At 46.8% G+C, this 7,720-nt stretch overlaps 1 pseudogene; it reads right to left on the reverse strand.

Annotated features, from left to right (window-relative positions):
* Positions 1–466: 466 nt before the first annotated feature.
* Positions 467–1,413, reverse strand: LOC122677099 (annotated as a pseudogene).
* Between the last annotated feature and the right edge of the window lie 6,307 nt (positions 1,414–7,720).

The following is a 7,720-nucleotide window of genomic DNA, read 5'->3' on the forward strand; positions in this document are numbered from 1 at the left end:
TGGTAAACTGCTTGTGATTATGAATGACTTTGCTTTTTGCTTCTTGTGCTTTTTGCTTTCCTATTAGGCACATGTTAACTTTTAAGAAACAAATGTTAAAAACCTTCAAAAAAGAGATAGAATAGCTACGCTGCCAGACAGGTGAATGCTCCTGCTTAGGACCTGAGCTCCGAGGAAATGATGAGAGGTCTGGGATCAGCAGGAGACGACATGTGGTTGGATGCTCTCGAGGGTGGTGCGGCGGCCAGGACAGGCGGCCCTGTCCAGCGTCTGAGTGGTGTTGAAAGCGCAGGGCAGTGATGCCAGCCACAGCCCTGGAGAGCGCACAGACGTGAAGCTGCCGACGGTGGCATCCTTCACAGAGCGCCCTGCGGCAGGGGCTTGGCTGTGTCTTGCCACTCTTGGCTCTCGTCCCGGCTGGGTTCTCTAGGCTTCTCTTCTACCCTGTGGTCTTCTGGAGGCCTCTCTAACAGATTCTTTTTCTGCTCAGACGAAGAACCCTAGGCAGTACAGCAGCCTTGACGTCTTTATTCCTTAGGCTGTAGGCCAGCGGGTTCAGCATGGGGATCACGATGGTGTAGAACACAGAAAAGATCTTGTTGTAGGCTGAAACACTTTCCGGGTTGGGTTGGACATACACAAGGAACACAGACCCGTAGAAGAGGCAGAGGGCAGTGAGGTGGGAGGCGCAGGTGGAGAAGGCCTTGCGCTGGGCCTCCAGGGACCTCATCCCACAGATGGTGACCAGGATGTAGGCATAAGAGACCAAGATGACTGAGATTGTGGGCACAGTGATCAAGGTGGAAAAGAGGAGCAAGATGACGTTGGCCACAGTGGTGTCTGAGCAGGCCAGATGGAGCACAGGGGGGATGTCACAGGAGTAATGGTCAATGACGTTTGGGCCACAGTATGGCGAGCTGAAGACATTCCCTGTCTGCACTGCTGAGATGAATACCCCGCAGCATAGGTGAGCCCCACCAGCTGGACACACAAACGCTTGGACATGATCCTGTGGTAGAGAAGAGGGTGGCAGATGGCCACAAATCGGTCACAGGCCGTGATGGACAAGAGCACACACTCCCCGGAGCCATGGAGGGTCATGAGGGCCATCTGGACCACACAGCCCTCGAAGGAGATGGACTGGTCAGTGGTGAGAAGGCTGATCAGCAGCCTAGGCGTGAACAAGGAGGAATTGCAGACGTCAAGGAAGGAGAGCACGCTCAGGAGGAAGTACATGGGGGTGTGGAGGCTGGTGCTGGCCCGGATGACATCGATGAGGCCCAGGTTGCCCACCAGAGTCACCAAGTAGATCAGCAGGAAGGTGGCAAAGAGGAGCTCTTTCTGGTCTGCCCGGCCTGTGAGCCCCAGCAGGATGAATCTGGGCACTGTGGTGTGGTTCTGTACCGAGGCCATTCCACTGGTGTGTTTCCCACATGACAAAGAAGAAGAGAAACAAAGTTGACTCTCTCATCCAAGGGGCAGCCTTTAATGTCTGTGTGCCCAGTTGCTCAGTGATGTCCATCTCTTTGCGATCCCACGGACTGTGGACCACCAGGAGAGCCTGGATTTCCCTGGCAAGAATACTGAGGTAGGTTGCCATTTCCTACTCCAGGGGATCTTCCTGACCCAGGGGTAAACCCTTGTCTCTTGTACCTCCTGCATTGACAGGTGGGCTCTTTACCACTGCACCATCTGGGAAGCCTGTAGCCTTTAATGTCTCCCACTAACCCCACCACAGAGCCACCAGACCTTGCTCAGGACTGGGAAACAGACTCCTGGAGGCACAGACAGAACCTTGTGCACCAGGACCCAGGAGAAAGGGGCAGTGACCCCACAAGAGACTGACCTAGACGTGCCTGTGAGTGCCCAGGAGTCTCCAGCAGAGGCGTGGGTTGGCGGTGGCCTGCTGCAGGGTAGGGGCACTGAGTGTGGCAGCCTGTGCATGGGGCCTTTTGAAGGAGGTCGCCATTATCCTCATTACCTCCACCATATTTGGCCCCAGGTAAATAACAGCGAGGGAAACAGCCCCGCCCATCAACAGAAAATTGGATTGAAGATTTACTGCGCAAGGCCCCGCCCATCAGAACAAGACTCAGTTTCCCCCTCAGTCAGTCTCTCCCATCAGGAAGCTTCAAAAAGCCTTTTATCCTTCTCCATCAGAGGGCAGACAGAATGGATACCACAATCACAGAAAACTAACCAGTTTAATCACATGGACCACAGCCTTGTCCAACTCAATGAACCCATGGCCCATGCCGTGTAGGGCTACCCAAGACAGACGGGTCATGGTGGAGAGTTCTGACAAAATGTGGTCCACTGGAGAATGGAATGGCAAACCACTTCAGTATTCTTGCCTTCAGAACCCCATGAACAATGTGAAAAGGCAAAAAGATAGGACACTGAAAGAACTCCCCAGGTCAGTAGGTGCCCAATATGCTACTGGAGATCTGTGGAGAAATAACTCCAGAAAGAATTAAGGGATGGAGCCAAAGCAAAAACAACACCAAGTTGTGGATATGACTGGTAATGGAAGCAAGGTCCGATGCTGTAAAGAGCAACATTGCATAGGAACTTGGAATGTTAGGTCCATGATCAAGGCAAATTGGAAGTGGTCAAACAGAAGATGGCAAGGGTGAAACTTGACATTTTAGGAATCAGCAAACTAAGATGGACTGGAATGGGTGAATTTAACTCAGATGACCATTATATCTACTACTGTGGGCAGGAATCCCTTAGAAGAAAGGGAGTAGCCATCGTGGTCAACAAAAGAGTCTGAAATTCAGTACTTGGATGCAGTCTCAGAAATGACAGGATGATGTCTGTTCATTTCCAAGGCAAACCATTCAATATCATGGTAATCCAAGTCTATGCCTTGACCAGTAATGTAAGACCTAGAACTAACACCAAAAACAGATGTCCTTTCCATTAAAGGGGACTGGAATGCAAAAGTAGGAAGTCAAGAAACACCTGGAGTAACAGGTAAATTTGGCCTTGGAGTACAGAATGAAGCAAGGCAAAGGCTAATAGAGTTTTGCCAAGAAAACACACTGGTCATAGCAAACAACCTCTTCCAACAACACAAGAGAAGACTCTACACATGGACATCACCAGACGGCCAACACAGAAATCAGACTGATAGTCTACGGCCATACCACCCTGAACGCGCCCGATCTCGTCTGATCTCGGAAGCTAAGCAGGGTCGGGCCTGGTTAGTACTTGGATGGGAGAAATCAGACTGATTATATTCTTTGCAGCCAAAGGTGGAGAAGCTTTATACAGTCAGCAAAAACAAGACCAGGAGCTGACTGTGGCTCAGATCATGAACTCCTTACTGCCAAATTCAGACTTAAATTGAAGAAAGTAGGGGAAACCACTAGACCATTCAGTTATGACCTAAATCAAATCCCTAACGGTTATACAGTGGAAGTGAGAAATAGATTTAAGGGACTAGATCTAATAGACAGAGTGCCTGATGAACTATGGGCAGAGGTTCATGACATTACACAGGAGACAGGGACCTAGACCATTCCCAAGAAAAAGAAATGCAAAAAAGTAAAATGGCTGTCTGAGGAGGCCTTACAAATAGCTGTGAAAAGAAGAGAAGTGAAAGGCAAAGGAGAAAAGGAAAGATATTCCCATTTGACTGCAGAGTTCCAAAGAATAGCCAGGAGAGGTAAGAAAGCCTTCCTCAGTGAAAAGAAATAGAGGAAAACAATAGAATGGGAAAGACTAGAGATCTTTTCAAGAAAATTAGAGATACCAAGGGAACATTTCATGCAAAGATGGGCTCAATAAAGGAGAGAAATGGTAGGGACCTAACAGAAGCAGAAGATATTAAGAAGAGGTGGCAAGAATACACAGAAGAACTGTACAAAAAAGATCTTCATGACCCAGATAACCACGATGGTGTGATCACTCAGCTAGAGCCAGACATCCTGGAATGTGAAGTCAAGTGGGCCTTAGGAAGCATCACTACGAACAAAGCTAGTGGAGGTGATGGAATTCCAGTTGAGCTATTTCAAATCCTGAGAGATGACACTGTGAAAGTGCTACACTTGATATGCCAGCAAATCTGGAAAACTCAGCAGTGGCCACAGGACTGGAAAAGGTCAGTTTTCATTCCAATCCCAAAGAAAGGCAATGCCAAAGAATGCTCAAACTTCTGCACAATTGCACTCATCTCACACGCTCAAAATTCTCCAAGCCAGGCTTCAGCAACAGGTGAACTGTGAACTTCCAGATGTTCAAGATGGATTTCGAAAAGGCAGAGGAACCAGAGACCAAAGAGAGTTCCAGAAAAACATCTATTTCTGCTTTATTGACTATGCCAAAGCCTTTGACTGTGTGGATCACAATAAACTGTGGAAAATTCTGAAAGAGATGGAAATACCAGACCACCTGACCTGCCTCTTGAGAAATCTGTATGCAGGTCAGGAAGCAACAGTTAGAACTGGACATGGAACAACAGACTGGTTCCAAATAGGAAAAGCAGTATGTCAAGGCTGTATATGGTCACCCTGCTTATTTAACTTATATGCAGAGTACATCATGAGAAATGCTGGGCTGGATGAAGCACACGCTGGAATCAAGATTGCTGGGAGAAATAGAAATAACCTCAGATATGCATATGACACCATCCTTATGGCAGAAAGTGAAGAAGAACTAAAGAGACTCTTGATGAAAGTGAAAGAGGAGAGTGAAAAAGTTGGCTTAAAGCTCAACATTCAGAAAACTTAGATCATGGCATCTGGTCCCATCACTTCATGGCAAATAGATAGGGAAACAGTGGAAACAGCGTCAGACTTTATTTTTTTGGGCTCCAAAATCACTGCAGATTGTGACTGCAGCCATGAAATAAAAAGATGCTTACTCCTTGGAAGAAAAATTATGACCAACCTAGACAGCATATTAAAAAGCAGAGACATTACTTTGCCAACAAAGATCCATCTGGTCAAGGCTACAGTTTTTCCAGTAGTCTTGTATGCATGTGAGAGTTGGACTATAATGAAAGCTGAGCACTGAAGAACTGATGTTTTTGAACTGTGGTGTTGGAGAAGACTCTTGAGAGTCCCTTGGACTGTGAGGAGATCCAACCAGTCCATCCTAAAGGAAATCAGTCCTGAATATTCATGGGAAGGACTGATGTTGAAGCTGAAACTCCAATACTTTGGCCACCTGATGTGAAAAACTGACTCATTTGAACCTGATGCTGGGAAAGATTGAAGGCGGGAGGAGAAGGGGACGACAGAGGATGACATGGTCGATGGCATCACCGACTCAATGAGTTTGAGTGAACTCTGGGAGTTGGTGACAGACAGGGAGGCCTGGTGTGCTGCAGTCCATGGGGCCACAAAGATTTAGACACGACTGAGTGACTTAACTGAACAACTGAAAAGTCACTTCTCTTAGTAGCAAACTGCTCTGCAAATCCCACACCAATCCCGTGATGTCACAGTCCGGCTTTGTGTGATGATGTCATTGTGTGATGTCATTGTGTGATGTCACACCATGTGTGCTAAGTGTCTCCTGTCCCTCTTAAGACAATGTCTAAATTTTTTATCTTTCAGATGTTCTCTGTGAAACACCTCCATGCTACCCTGCTTTCCATTTACCCTTTAGCAAATCTCAACGACTTACTTCTACAAGCATACCATGTTATTGCAAATGTCTAAGTTTTCACAAATTCTATATTATCCTCTTGGAATATCCTTGGGTCTCTCTGTATCCAGCTTGAGGTCTGTTCCCTTCCTCTCTCCCCTGAATTTCACAGATACTCCTTTAGCTGAATTAATGGGATCATACTTTAACATAAAAAATTCCCATCCAATATTACTCAGCCACAAAAAAAGAATGAAATAATTCCAGCAACAAGGATGGACCTAGAAATTATCACACTCATTGACCTACCAGATGTGGGTCTGGTTCCCGTTCCTCCACACTTGGTGATGTGATCCTGGCAAGTCACTTGGAGAAAGCTGGGTCCTATGGGCTCATCTGCAAAGTGCAAAGAACAGCTCTTGGCTGGGTTTTGGGATTCACAGATGGTAAAGACAGAGGTACTTTGAAAAGAACGAGGTGCTTATAATAATCCTGGGTACTGGTGGAGGGCAGAAGAGATATTATGATGGAGGAAACAAATATTTGTTGAACGTCTGCTCTGGGCTGTTCTCCAGACTGGGGGCTCCCCTGCCCTGACCTCATTTGAGAGGTGAGCAACCTGCTTGAGGTCCCAAATGATGACCTCATGTTTGAACCTGGGTGACCACAGAGACAGGAACTGATGTCATCCCTTCTTCATTGGGTAGGAATCACAGCCTCAGGAAAGAAAGCAACTAACAGCAGCTAAGAAAGAACTTCACGAGAAGTTATAGAGAAAAAGAGTGCTGTGATGTGCTTAGCTGCTCATCTGTGTCTGACTCTTTGTGACGCCATGGACCACAGCCTGCCAGGCTCCTCTGTCCATGGGGAGTCTCCAGGCAAGAATACTGGAGTGGGGTGCCATGCCCTCCTCCAGGGGGATCAACCCAACCCAGGGATCAAACCCAGGTCTCCCAGATTGCAGGCAGATTCTTTACTGACTGAGCCACCAGGGAAACCCAGAGAAGAATAGTAAAACCCATTAATTCAGGCAGCCTAAGCCAGATACCTAAGCTACAAATAACTCGGGAGAACAGAACACATCCTAAGTTTAGTATGAGCTCCTTACAAGAAGACCTTTCAAGGGAAGTCATTGTTCTCCCACCTGAAGTCTTCAGACATAGATTCCAGCTCAGCCCCCAGTTATAGGAGGATCCTGGACTTTCCCCCTTCGCCCAGCCTCCAGCCTTCAAGGGTGACCCAGGGGTGCAGCAGGTCTTCCACTTCCAGAGCACTCGATTGGCAGTTCCTGCCCTCAGTGGACGATCTCTTGGACTCCATAAGGGAAATCAGGACCCCAAGAGCATCCAGCCTCTGAGGACACACCTTTCGGGGTCTCCCAGCAGTGACACAAGGCAGAGCTACTCTGATCCCTTTCCAAGAGTTGACTCAGTGGGGGACTCACCAAGAGGGTAAATGAAAATGTTGAGTGAATCAATTTCATTGAATTTTGGGGCGGATGGAGGTACAGTGAGAACAAGGGGATTGCCTTTCAATTTTAATTTCTGTTTTCTTTTTGAATGGAAATAGGTTGCTATGGTACAAAATTCAGAAGGGACTACAGTGAAAATAAGTCCTCCCATCCTCTTGCTTATAAGTCTCCAGTCACTCACCTCTCTTCATCAAATCTACCACGCAGTTGTGGATTTTTCCATGGTTAGTCATTGTTTAGATGATCAATATATATATACTCCTTTTCTTTTAAAATATACAAATGGCAGCAAGCCATGTCCATTGTTCTGAATCTTGTTTTACTTTTTAAACCACGTATCTTGGAGATCTTTCCATGTTAGTAATTAAGTATGGTCCACTTTTCCCCCAAAGATATATTATGGACATTCCTTTTACAAAGTCTCCTGCTGAGGGATATTTAGGTTGCTTCTCTTTTACAGTTACCAATAGTACTTGTCTTAAAGTGCCTTTAGATTAAAGCAATTTGGAATCTAGAGGCATGAAGTGAAGTCACTCAGTCATATCTGACTGTTTGCAACCCCATGGACTGTAGCCTACCAGGCTCCTCCATCCATGGAATTTTCCAGGCAAGAGTACTGGAGTGCGTTGCCATTCCCTTCTGCAGGGGATC

This window comes from Cervus elaphus, chromosome 1, assembly GCF_910594005.1.
Source record: "Cervus elaphus chromosome 1, mCerEla1.1, whole genome shotgun sequence".
NCBI lineage: Eukaryota > Metazoa > Chordata > Mammalia > Artiodactyla > Cervidae > Cervus > Cervus elaphus.